This window comes from Cupressus sempervirens, chromosome 3 (genome assembly GCF_028749045.1).
Source record: "Cupressus sempervirens isolate cs-2001-9-10 chromosome 3, ASM2874904v1, whole genome shotgun sequence".
Taxonomy (NCBI): Eukaryota; Viridiplantae; Streptophyta; class Pinopsida; order Cupressales; family Cupressaceae; genus Cupressus; species Cupressus sempervirens.
This window is the reverse complement of record NC_143120.1, coordinates 85,672,338-85,685,549: the sequence shown is the minus strand read 5'-3', so window position 1 is coordinate 85,685,549 and position 13,212 is coordinate 85,672,338. Positions and strand designations below refer to the sequence as shown.

At 38.5% G+C, this 13,212-nt stretch overlaps 1 protein-coding gene across 6 annotated transcripts in view; it reads right to left on the bottom strand.

Annotated features, from left to right (window-relative positions):
- The window catches only part of LOC149564902 (succinate dehydrogenase [ubiquinone] flavoprotein subunit, mitochondrial), a 141,012-nt gene that overhangs the window by 113,423 nt on the left and 14,377 nt on the right, over window positions 1-13,212 (bottom strand). The gene's annotated exons all lie outside the window — the stretch shown is intronic.

The window sequence follows — 13,212 nt, the reverse complement described above, 5'->3', positions numbered from 1 at the left end:
CACGTGATAGCATCCATTTCGATGATCCTCTCATTCCAACCATGATTCATAGTATTTGAATTGGTGACACACATGATCATGCAACTTCATTGCAATGTATTGTTAACGATTTTTCTTCCACTACGATCTTACCATTGAATGTGAGCCTTTCTGATCTGACTTGATTTCTCCCTTCATTTTCGTAAGCTCCCAGCTCATGCAACATTTATTTGTCCGAATCAATATTGTAATTGATGTTTATAAAATGTTCTCAGCAATGGGATAGTCTCTAATTAGAGTTTCACTTATGGCTCCATTGATAATCAAGTTTTAAAATCTGCTTGATATATATGTCATCTCTTTAAATAGATATTAAGTCACATAGAAAAATATCATAAAGACATCCCACAGTCACTGTTATACTGTAAACCCTAAATATTTCCTAGCAAGGCATATTTGGTCACGCTTTTGACATTCCTGACTTGGGCCCTCATTTGAATAAGAATAATTTTACCAGCTTCAAGATATCCTCCCAAATGCCTTCACAAGAAATGTTAACTTGGTACATTCATTTCAGGTATTTGCATCTCTTAAAACTGTAGGGGTTAAAAATCAGTTTCCATAAACTCAAGGACCTGCGTATCAAACATAGGGAAAAAAAAAAAACTTCAATACCACATCGATATTTATTACTGTGTAGTAATCCAATATCAAACAGAATCGTCCAAAATGGAGTCACAACATTCAGGATGATCCACATAGCATTACAACTTCAATTTGATAGTTTTTTGGGTGTAGTTGCTTATAGAGGTTCTACATTTTTAATATCGCCATTCATATTTGTACATATTAAATAGATTTTTGTCGCATCCCTAGAGAGCGTGTGGCCATATAACCATCCAGATTCAACTGTCGCAATATCCACCAATACTAGAAGGTCTGAATCTATTTTGGCAGGCCTCTGTTCCCTGACAAAGCTTGATATTATTTATTGTAATTATCAACCCAAACTCAGATGACTTGCTGTCACTAAAGCAGACATAGATGGCTTGTTATTGGATTCAAATTTTACTTGTAATGTGAAACTCATGATTTTGTATCATTATCACTTTCTATATGTGTTCCCAGGTTTGCTCTGATATCATGTTAGTGAAATAGGATCAATTAATCTGTTCTGTAACTTGTAATAGCACTTCTAGATTTTTTTTATGTGTTTTCCAAGTTACTATACGAATGAATATATACATGATATAAAGACGCATGCCGCTTGAAGAGACATGTCTCTTTAATATATTAACTTACATTAGTTATATAACACCATAAATATACCCTCAATATATTATAATGATTATATAATAAGATATATATATAAATATATAATACTCTTAATATAAGTTAATTATTCCATATATAATATTTGTAAATATATTATATATCTCATATATAATATAATTTATCCAACAGAATTATAACATTAACAAGAACTAAAAAGACTTGACGAAAGCCTTGAGTAAAAGGATCCATTATATCAATTGGAGTCGATTGGTTGATCAATGTTAGCCAATTAAATAATGAACTAGCTCAAAGAAATGCGAAACTATGTTGGAAAAGTTTTGTACTATTACCTACATTATGTGGTGACAAAATACAGGACAACAATGTTGAAGGAGGTTGTTTTAAAGGTAAGCATAAAAACTATCTCATTAAAATTGCTACCAACAACACATGTGAAAGGTAGAAGATTGCTTCAAGGAAGGTATCCTACGCTCTTTGGAACCGCTTGTGCAGTCCGTTGGCTTAACCTTCTTTTAAAGGATATAGAAAAATTTGATTGGGTTACACTTTATATAATATGCACAAAATATTAGAAAAAAATATTTACAATCACCCACAGGTTCTAAGTTTGATGAAAGATCACAGCAAAGAAAGAGAGAGATTGTGTGATCAAGTGCCACATGGTTTTCAACTAATTGTCTAATATGGCAAAGCATTTCTAGTTTATTGACTGCCTTGAAGAACGTGTAAGTGAGTCAATCATGGCTAAACTCAACTTATTTAAAGAAGATTGTTGGAGAGAGGGTCACAAAACAATTTTTGATGATGTCCTTGCAAAGAGAGCTTTAAAGATTGTCAAGGCAATTTCAAAATTCAATTTAACTTTCAAATTGAATCCTTTAATTTTGAGCTTTACAAACATTTGTTTCATTAGGTTGTATCTTAAATTTGTTTTTACTTCGAACATTGTAGGTAATGAAGCCACTAGTAAGGGTTTTGTACTTGATGAATGGGGAGTAAAACCCAATAGGGTACATTTAAGAGGGCATTTGAAAAGGTCAAAGAGCCCATCCTATAATGTCTCCAGTCAAGACTTTACTTAATTTATCTTATATTTCTTGATTAGGGTTTGGATTGTAATGTCCATGATAGGATTGATCATTTATTTCATTAGATTTAAGTTATGTTTAACACTCGTATCCAACATTATTACTATTTCAACTCAATGAAGGAGGGAGTAGGTGTTATCCAAGTTGCCTAAAACCAACAACAAATTCCCTCAAAGTTTACAAGTCCAAGTCCATATCATGAAAGCTATCAGAATGCTGACCCCTACCCTCTCTTGGGATATAGATCCATAGCTTGGATTCATACAAGCCCCTCCTTAGTAATCTCTATGTCTTCCTCTTCTAAGTTTAAAATGGTAATAGGACTGAGTGTCAACATATATATATATATATATATATATATATATATATATAATTCTGATATTATTATTATGATATATATTAAATCATTCAAATATGTAATAGAAATTATTCAGATACATAACTCAGATATTATTCTAGTAACAATAATATTCTATAATCAGTATAAACTCGTAGATAAAGCACACTGGCCATCACACAATGCTTGCCAGCAAATTAAAAGATTTTTTTGGATTCATTTCCTTTCTAATATATTCCTTGTGAAGAGCAAAAGTCTAATCAATCATCATTCTTCCAGACTTATATCATCTGCTGCAATAATGGATCTACTCCTGTACATTTCCAGCACGTCCAATAAATATTAAAATTAGTATATCGGATATCCTTTTTACCTATTCGATAAATTGAAAGATGGAGAACGTCTTCTTATATCTTGCTATTAGAAAGGATTGCAACCCTTCATAATAGATGGGACACAACTCTTGCTTACTAATCCTCTTCATAACAACAATTAGATTTTATTTGTCATTGCCACCTAGCAGCAAGGCAGAGCCATACGTGCAATCTTCTAGACCAAACAAGGAGCCACAACTATGTGCAAGGACTCTACCCTCTATTACCCTAATTTTTGCTAGAAAGAGGAAGACAAAATTACAGTGATACATAGGTACGCGTTTCAGCCCCCAAACCCCACATCTTGGAGATGGGGGTGTCCCCAAGATGTGGAGCCTAGGACAAGTTGTCCCCTTGCCTCCAACAGGACATCCGGATAGAATGGAGATGTATTAGTGTCTCTGAGGCGTCTCGAGGATGCCCATGCATCCTTTGAGCATTTTGGGGACGTCTGCAATTCTCCAGGCTACATCAAGTGTAAAAGTGCAATTTTAAAAAAATATATTGCGCTTGTTAGGGTTAGGCTTAAACCCTAGTTTGAGGTGGACCATATCCATGCCCCTTCAAGCATACAAAACACCCTCAAATTCTCATTTTCACTCACAACTTCAATATCCATGCCACATTGTATCCATATTGATATGGATACAATTGGATATGACAATCATAAAAATATAATTCACACAATTTTCTAAGTTATTATAGGATATTTTCATTACGTTAAAAGCAATATAGAGATGTAATTGCTACATAGAGAATCATAAGTTGATTTAAATATTACAATATTCAAAAAAGATAGAGATACTCTAAAAGATAATCGAAAAAATGGGTAGATGCAATAGAATAACATTTCATTTGGAGAAAGATTTTATTTATACCAACCAAAGAAAGTTGCAAGATGTTTTTAATTAAGGAAAGGATGATTTATGTCGAATTTTAAAAAATCAAATCATATAGTATTTGGTACATTAAGAAAATTAAGGATTTTTGGCATGAGTGATTAAGGAATCCGATGTGTATCCATGCCATATTGTATCCATATTGATACAAATACAATACAAATATCGAGATATGTATGCCCAAGGAGGGGATGTGGAGTTTCCACTTACTATGGTTTCTAGTTCTTCAATTGTTGAGAGGAACTAGTCTATGTTTACCGTACTGGGTAAAGAAACCAACGCATACAGACAATAGATATGAATAGCAGAACTTCTTATTTTATTCACATATGCCAAAGACATTACATTATGCTTCAATGATGATTACAATGCTTCCCGAAGGGGGTATAAATACTTTCCGAGGAACCTTCCCGAAGATATCCGTCGGCCACATACCATGTCGGTTACAATAATATCTTTCCGAAGGGACCCGTCGGCTACATAACAAAAACTTTTTCGAAGGGACCCGTCGGCTACATACAAGAACCTTTCCGAAGGGACCCGTCAGCTGATACACAATTTCTACCGACGACATCATCCCCCCCAAAAAGAAAAGTCATCTCCTGACAACTACAGCACAAAACTCAAACAGCTAATACAACAATATTAATCTGCCACATCACTTTCACATTCATCCCATTGCATCTATAGCCTTTGCTAACACCATACTGACTCCTCAAGCTGACCTTGATAGCCACCTGTGCTGCTTTCTCTACTTCCAACTTCTCGGTACCCTGAGCCAAGTGTCACTGCACTGCCTCCAACTGGATGATCAGCTCCTTCCGAGCTCTCTACGCATCCACCAAGACAGCCTCACAGCCAACACCTACTCTCAATGCCTCTGGTACACAGACACTCCATGCCTGCAGCAGCTCCAAGTCTTCTCAACTGGTCACATTTCACGACTGATATCCGCAACGATTGGGGGTCCAGGGGGCAACGCCCCCAGCAGGGTCAAGGGGCAGCGGCCCCGCAGTACAGTGCGGGGTCGAGCCGCCAAGACTAAATTAGCACTTCGAAACCTACACAAAACTACATGAAACAAACTATTTCTGTCATTTTCTACCGATTCTACACTCTTTCTGGCAATCACTGATGCTTCCCCTTCCCTTTGGTATCCTCTGTTACTCATTCTAAGCATGCTTGATTTGTCGACATTTTTTTTTTTTTCTAAAAAACCTCTTGCCACCCTCTGCCATGTTACGCCAATTCCTTATGCAATAACCTGGAGTGCCATTCAAAATCTGAATGCAATAACATGCAGAAGTCGTATGCCCAAACCTGTAGAATCCATACGCCACATTATTCAAAAAACTTGCACCACAATATGCAAAATCCGTACGACAGATCCCTTCAATAAAACGTTACACCAAAATATGCTAATGCTACACTGAAAAATCTGTACACCAAGGCGTATGTTGAGTGCTGAGGATGGAAGCCGTACGCCAAATTGGGATTCAATGTCTTCTCCAAAATCCGTATGACCAACAATATGAATTTCTCCTTCATCTCCATACGCTGAAGAGAACTCACCAAAATCCGTATGTTGAAGAGAACTCTCAAAATCCGTACGCCGTACTCAAACTTATTTCCTGTGTTACAATCTTGAAATCTGTACGGTGACTTTACCATAGAAATCCGTACACTTGCTGCTTTAGAAAATCCATACGATGGCTGTTTTAAAAAAGCCGTACTGAGACTCCCAAATTCCGTATAGCAAATAACATATTCATTGAGAAATCCGTACTGTTCAAAGCTCAAAAAATCCGTACATTGTCTTCATTTTAGCTCCTTTCAAAATCCATACACCGTACGGATGCAAACTGATGAAATCCGTACTGCATAAAATCCATCCGTACAAGCGAAAACCGTACTCCTGGCAAATTTATAATATGAGGAATCCGAATAGTAAGCAAGCCAAAATCCGTACGGTAGCTTTTCCTTTTCTTTAAAATTTTTTTTTTTTTTGTTGGTTTTTTTTTTTCTTTTGGTTTCAATAGCAAAGTCAATTTTCCCTTCGACCGTCAGCATCGTCGGTCTGCAACGACAAAGGGGTCGCCCGAAGGCCATTCTATGACGTAGAAGTCTTCCGCCCTTGGTATACCTTCAGCTTCGAGCCATTCACCGCCTGAGGCATTTCCTATCCATCCAAAGTCCATAATTTTATTGCTCCATTGTCCCCTACTTCCCGGATCTGATACGGCCCGACCCATTTAACTTTGAACTTGCCCGACTTGATCTCATTCTGGTCGTCGTACTTCAACACCCACTGTCCTGGTTGGAACTTGCTCAATTTCAGGTGTCTATCATGCCATGGTTTGCACCTGTTCTGTGTCACCTCCGTAGCCCACTCGTACAACTGTTGCTCATCAAGTTTATTTAAGGTACACAATCTCTCCATCCGGTTTTCCATATCGCCCGGTTTGTCTTCGAAGCTCGGTACCATGGACTCCATCAGCTGCCCCTTCTGGCTGTCAATAACACGTCCACTCTGTACTGCTGCAACTTTTATTAAACCCTTCCGCTTTGTTTTCTGTGCGGACCGTATGATGTGTCTTCCTTGCTGCTGGCACCTTTCTGCTATATCTGTGGTTTGACGTAATACTTTCTTCCTGCGCGGTCGTACAGTAGAATCTTTCCTCCTTTCGGGTTCATACTGTATGTTCTTTCCTTCAGCTTCAGTCATACTCGTGTTTCCTTCTTTGGCTTCTCTGTGTTGCTTCGAACATTCATTTCCTCCGTCGGCTTCTCCATGTTCCTTCGGACATTCATTTCCTCCGTCGGCTTCTCCATGTTCCTTCGAACATTCATTTCCTTCTTCTTTCTTACCTTCGTCAATCTTTAGCATATTACAACTTGGAAAGAGCTCGTAATCCTCTATGTGCCAGTGGTAAAGACCATTTACTAAATCCAAATCGTCATCTCCTTCCAATCGTAGGACTCCCTCCTGATTGGGTTCCATACTCTGCCTCCTCTCATCCTCTTCTCCTTCGAAATCCGACGACAGAGCTTCGTCTCCAACCATCTGAGTGTGTAGATCGATGACATACTTTCGGCCTTTGCTTTCAAGTGATAAAGTATTTTTCTTCCAATCGTGTTTTGCCTTGGCTTGTATCAACCACCCCCAGCCCAAAATGGCATCATATCCTCTCCGCTTCAGTGGGATCACGACGAAATCCAACAAGAATGATTGTGTTCCAATCGTCACTGGTTGTGCTGTCAGGACTCCCAATGGCTTGATTCCATGTTGATCGGTTGTTAACAACAGGAAGGTAGGTGGCCACAATGTCAACTGTCCCAACTTTTTCCAAGTATCCTCTGGCAGCACATTGACACCGGATCCTCCGTCCACAATCATGTCTGTTAGCACAGTCCCGAGAATGCCCCTTTCAACAACCGTCGGATAGCGTCCGGATGAAAGAGCTCACAACAACGGATCTTCTGCACTTGCGCCACTCTCCTCCTTTTTGTCCGCTGTACTTGCTCCACTTTCCTGCTCCCTTCCATGTTCTCCTAGGAGTTTAGCAGCGGGAACAATGTTTGTGAGTGTCGATCGGAGCTGAGGCATAGTGAGCAACAGATCATTTATCCTAACAAGTATCTCGGCTTGCAATATTTTTCGTACAATGTTTTGTTTTGCGCAGTTCCGTACAGAGGTACTCAGCGTGTCCTTCAGGCGTGTCGTTTCTATCTGCGTTGCTCTCTGGATCTCCGCCCGTGCTTCCTCCAGTCTCTTCTTTTCCTCCGTCGGATCGAGGTATAGATTTGCCTGCTTCCGAGTGATTGCCAAAACTTCTTCCTCGTCCGTCCCGACGGTAATCAAGTTTACTCCAAACTTCGGGCATTTAACATCGTCATGATCGCCAGGTCCACACCATCGGCATAGCAACTTCAGTGTGTTTTCCGTTGTGCACTCTCGGGCGAAGTGACCCCACAGATTGCATGCGCAGCATTGAACTATCGGCCGACCATTCGCATCATACTAAATTTGACTCCTTCCGTCATTATTGTTGTTGCTGCTATTGTTGTTGTTTTGACCGTGTCGGTTGTTTCTATATCCACCCGATATGGCACCTTCCGTACTGGTGTTCCCGTTCCCTCCTGAAGGGGATGCCTCCTATGTCCGGAACACTTGCTGCGGTGTTCTTGTTTTCAAATTGAGAGGGCATTCCTTTACCGAGTGTCCCATAATCTGGCAAATCTCACAAAATTGATCTTTTGGGCAAGATCCCTTCGTATGGCCTTCTTTCTTGCACTCCGTACACCATAGGTCATTGCCCTTAGTCTCTTTGTTCATGTTTTTGAACTCTTTCATCATCCGAAGCATTTCCTTCTGAAGAGAACGGACTTTCTTCCTATTGCCTTCATTGTTGCTGCTATCTTCTCCTGAAGGCTCATCATCATCTAAATCGAATGAGTTGGTTTTCTTCTTCTTCTTTGTCTTCTGTTCACTTTCGAGGTTCAATGCCCGATTGTATGCTTCAGTATATGTCGATGGTGGCACGATCTTCATCTTTTTCCGCAGCTTCGGGTGAAGGCCTTCAATGAACCATCTTTTCTGGAGGCCATCTACCGGCTTATTCTCCATTTTACTGATTAGGTCTTTCAACCTCCTGGCGAAGACCCGTACTGTTTCATTCTTCTTATGCTTGGTATTGAATATCTCATTGACGATCTCATTATCATCGTGCAATATTTGAAATTCTACACAAAACTCCTTCTTAATGTTATCCCAAGTGTTTAATTTCTGCAGATCTATGTCAGTAAACCAATCAATTGCAACACCCCGTAGGGTGGCTGGAAACTGTCAGACCCATTCATTGGCATCTATTATGCCATTCGCTCTCCAAATCGTTTCACATGTTTTACAATGTCGAATGGGATCAGCTGCTTCATCACCATCAAATTTAGGCAACTTTTCTTTCGGACCTACCATTATCACTCTATGTTGGGGGTTTTGTTGTGTACCTACGCTGTTTTGCACTCCTGCGCTGTTTTGAGCACCCGCGTTGTTCTGAGCTCCCGCTCTGTTCTGCACACCCGCGCTATTCTGGACACCCGCACTGTTCTACACACCCACGCTGTTTTCAACACCCGTGTTGTTTTTTACTTCCGCGCTGTTTGGTGAAGAAGAGGTTTGGTCAACCGAAGTTGTTCGTTCTGGAGGTATATCTCGGACGAAGAGGTCACTCCACGCTCGTGCTCCTTCGGCATTTTGAGCCGTGTGAGTCGATCTCCTTCCGTCAGGATTCTCTTCCCGTGGCGTACGCAGGTTCAAAAACTCCTCCCTCGCTTCTTCCACCAAATCGAGCTGCTATCAAGTCTCTTCCAACAATTTTTCAGTGCTTTTGTGTCCATCGGTAACTTGCTGAAATCTCCGTCTACGTTCAGCCTGTTGTGCCAAAATTAGATTTTCCTGTGTTGCGCGTAATTCATCCTTTTCCTTCAACTTATTCTTATTCTTGTTCAACTGATTCGACATTTAATCTTCATTTGCCTGTCATTGTACCAGGTCCATCGGGCAATGGCACCAAATGTTTACCGTACTGGGTAAAGAAACCAACGCATACAGACAATAGATATGAATAGCAGAACTTCTTATTTTATTCGCATATGCCAAAGACATTACATTATGCTTCAATGATGATTACAATGCTTCCCAAAAGGGGTATAAATACTTTCCAAGGAACCTTCCCGAAGGTATCCGTTGGCCACATACCATGTCGGCTACAATAATATCTTTCCGAAGGGACCCGTCAGCTACATAACAAAAACTTTTCCGAAGGGACCCGTCAGCTACATACAAGAACCTTTCCGAAGGGACCTGTCGGCTGATACACAATTTCTACCGACGACAGTCTTCATATAGCTTCATCCAATCTCTTAAGAGAAACAAACTTTACTCTACGAAAACATAGAAGCTTTTGGCTATACATAGTGCTTTGCATCTCATTGACTGCAAGACACATGTACAAAGAGTCCAGCGGCACAATAGAATGCAGAGCCAGAGGAGCCATCACAAATTGATGAGGATGTTGCAACTTCAAATGCAAGGCTCATTAGTATTAGTTTAGTGGAGCTTGACCATGAGGAGTCCAGTAGTTCTAGTTGATAAGGAGTTTTCCTTAGGAGATGATTAGAGACCTCCCTTCGCAACATTCCAATTTTTACATTTTGTACTTGTTTTAATATCATGCAACTCATTCTAATCATGTTTATTATTTTATTTTTATTGAAGGCGCAGCCTTATGGCTTGCCTCTTTGGTTAAGAACCAAGGACTGGGGAGTATTCATTCCGCCAAATTCGCCCAGGGCACAATCCCAGCCTCATCCCTTTTTGGGGGCCTTGCAATCAGCAAGACTTTATCTCTGGTGGGCGCTTCATGAGCCGTTCAACTTCACCAGTAGACAAGGATTGTAATTATGTTTACTATATTTTCAGTATGATAGAAATCTCCAATTCAACAATTTCAGTTGCAAATTGAAGTTTTATTTAGTATTTGCAGTTTTCCTATTTTACTAATTTGCCAAAGTTTCATTTGAAAAGTAATTCTCATGCATCTTTTCATAACTCCAATTTCAAATACTATATGTATATCAGCACCACATTACAAGTTTCTCTTAGAAGAAAAATGTTACTCTCTAAGCCAAACACAAATCTTTTGGCCAAATTTGTCTGAGGCTTCCAATAGTTAAATGATGTATATCCTATGTTACAGGATTCACCTCCTGCCAGGCAGGTTCTGGGTTCAGCTCACACCGGATCTGGGTACTGGTTCCGTTGGCCTGTGGGTCCCTGCAGGGATCTGCAATTTACCAAAAAATGTTTTTTACATTACAGCAGGGATCTAAGTTAAAATTAGAGTTGAATGTTATTAATAATAGAGAGTTGTTGTTGTACCTTGGTACAATATCAGTTATATCATTTAAATATGTAATGGTTTCATAATTAGTTGTTGTTATGTATCTACTAGTTGGATTTTCTGTCATATTATAGTAGCATTAATTATTGATGGAATTGCTGCAACATCCATGATAATTTGATGTATGCAGATTTCCCATATTTGTCTTTGCCATATATAAACACTGATCAGCATTTATTGAAACAGATAAAAATACTGGCTGCATATATATATATATATGATTTTTGTGAATTTTTGTACATACAACCCAAAAAAGAACCCAAACCTCCCAAAAAGAAAATAGAGAAACCCACAAACTGGATACATGAACCTGAACAAAGATCAGTACCAGAACTGGGAACTTAGAGTATATCAATTATGCAGTTTCCATGGCATTCACTGTTTTGTAAAATTTAAAAGAAGGTGTCATCTAGCAATTTCCTCTCTATGATTGAGATGTCTCCATAATTGGCTAAGAATTTCAAGGGATGTAAATGTCTTTGGGCTTATACTTGCTAACTTCCTGTTCTCTTTGATTAGTTGACTGTCATGATATGTAAATGTCTTTGGGCTTATCCATTATTACCTTTATGTAAATGTTATTGACTGTTATGTAAATGTCTTTGGGCTTATCCATTGTTACCTTTTCAAGTCTTTGAAGAGTCTTTTACGACTAGCATATGGAATTCCTTTGAAGTTTCTTAGGTTATCAAAAGTTTCTTGAATTTTTGCATTATATTGGGATGGAATATTAGAACCTAGATATAATGGTAATTCTTTGTTTTAGATTTGCAAGTGCTTTAGACCTTGGCTCTATTTCCGACGCAGATAAGCAACAGCCTCAAATAGATAAATGAAAAAACAAAATCAACAGATTAGTGTAGACTAGGTCCAACCAGTCCACATGGTTCAGCAATACAAACTTATATGAAATCTTATAAGAGCTATTGTCCAATATATCTTCAGAGAACTATGATTTGGTATTCCCAGGTTGCAAATGAAGAATGGAAATCATAAGGGAATTAATTTAGTGGATATGAATCAATTTCACATCTCTAGTTGCAGTGTAATCTCAACTACTGTAAAAGAGGTATATAGATCTACAGACCAGTAAGCCAAACTAAGATGCATTTAATGACAAATAATTGGAATTCGGGTGTGCCTAAGTTGCATGAGTGTGACCTAGTCTATACATCATTTCCCTTTAATTCTATCAAGATCTTTATAAAATTCTCCTTGGTCCTATAAAGTCATACACGTGGAAGAGTTGCTTGTTCTTGTAAGTTGATGCGCTCATGCCAATATTCTAATTATAAGTCTTGCCAACTTAATATAAATCAAAATGTATAGCGGGAAAAAAAAAACATACTGAAATAGCTAGATTTATTCTTTAAAAGAGTTAGCAATAAGCCTAGGAATCCCATTGACAAGATACAGGCACAAGTCCACCCATTAACTCATTTATTTCTTAATTTATCATTTTTTTCATCTCTCCTCATAGATGGAAAATTTAAGGATCACAAAGCTAAACAACTTAAACAATAAGGTAGTAAATGGAGAACAACCTAAGTGATAATATCTAATTACACTTTAACTGCAATTACATTTGTATCCCTGCTGAAAGTTAGAAACTTATAGCCATCCCACTACACTCTCCTACCTCTACTACAATTATACATTTGTGAGAGATGAACCCCTCGTAACTTCACCTCAAAAAAGAGGCTTGGTATAAGGATATTTTCTGATAAGTGTGAAATCCTCCTGCTTAGATTATACCAGGCAATAAAATTCTGCTAAACACCATAATCCAGAAAAACTCATGGAAAACTGACATCAATCTTAACAAAAATTGCATTTCTATCAGACTATCATTCCAAGAAGGAAAACATTTCATTAGTTTGCTGTTTTATGCATATATTATGCCAATTTGATTCAGATAAACACGTGCAGTTACAGCAATTAATATCATTATAATGATGGAATTATTGATAATTATGCACATACAATGACCCCTAAAATATTGCCTTCTGGGATAAAGTAAGCTGCAAAGTTCCAAACAGAGAAAGCATGGCTTAAGGCCATGCCCTAAGCGTACTCAATAGAAAACAGAAACCCATTTAACCTTATGGACAAGCAAAAGTCTACTTGGCATGATATTAGGCACTCTTCTGAATTTAGACTTTCCTAGAATGGCCAACATTGCATGCCTTGAATTCTCCAACATTTGTGATGTGAGATGCTCAAAGATCTCTCTGCCTGCAGGTAACAAGGCAGGTGTAAAAATCATCATCACACTAT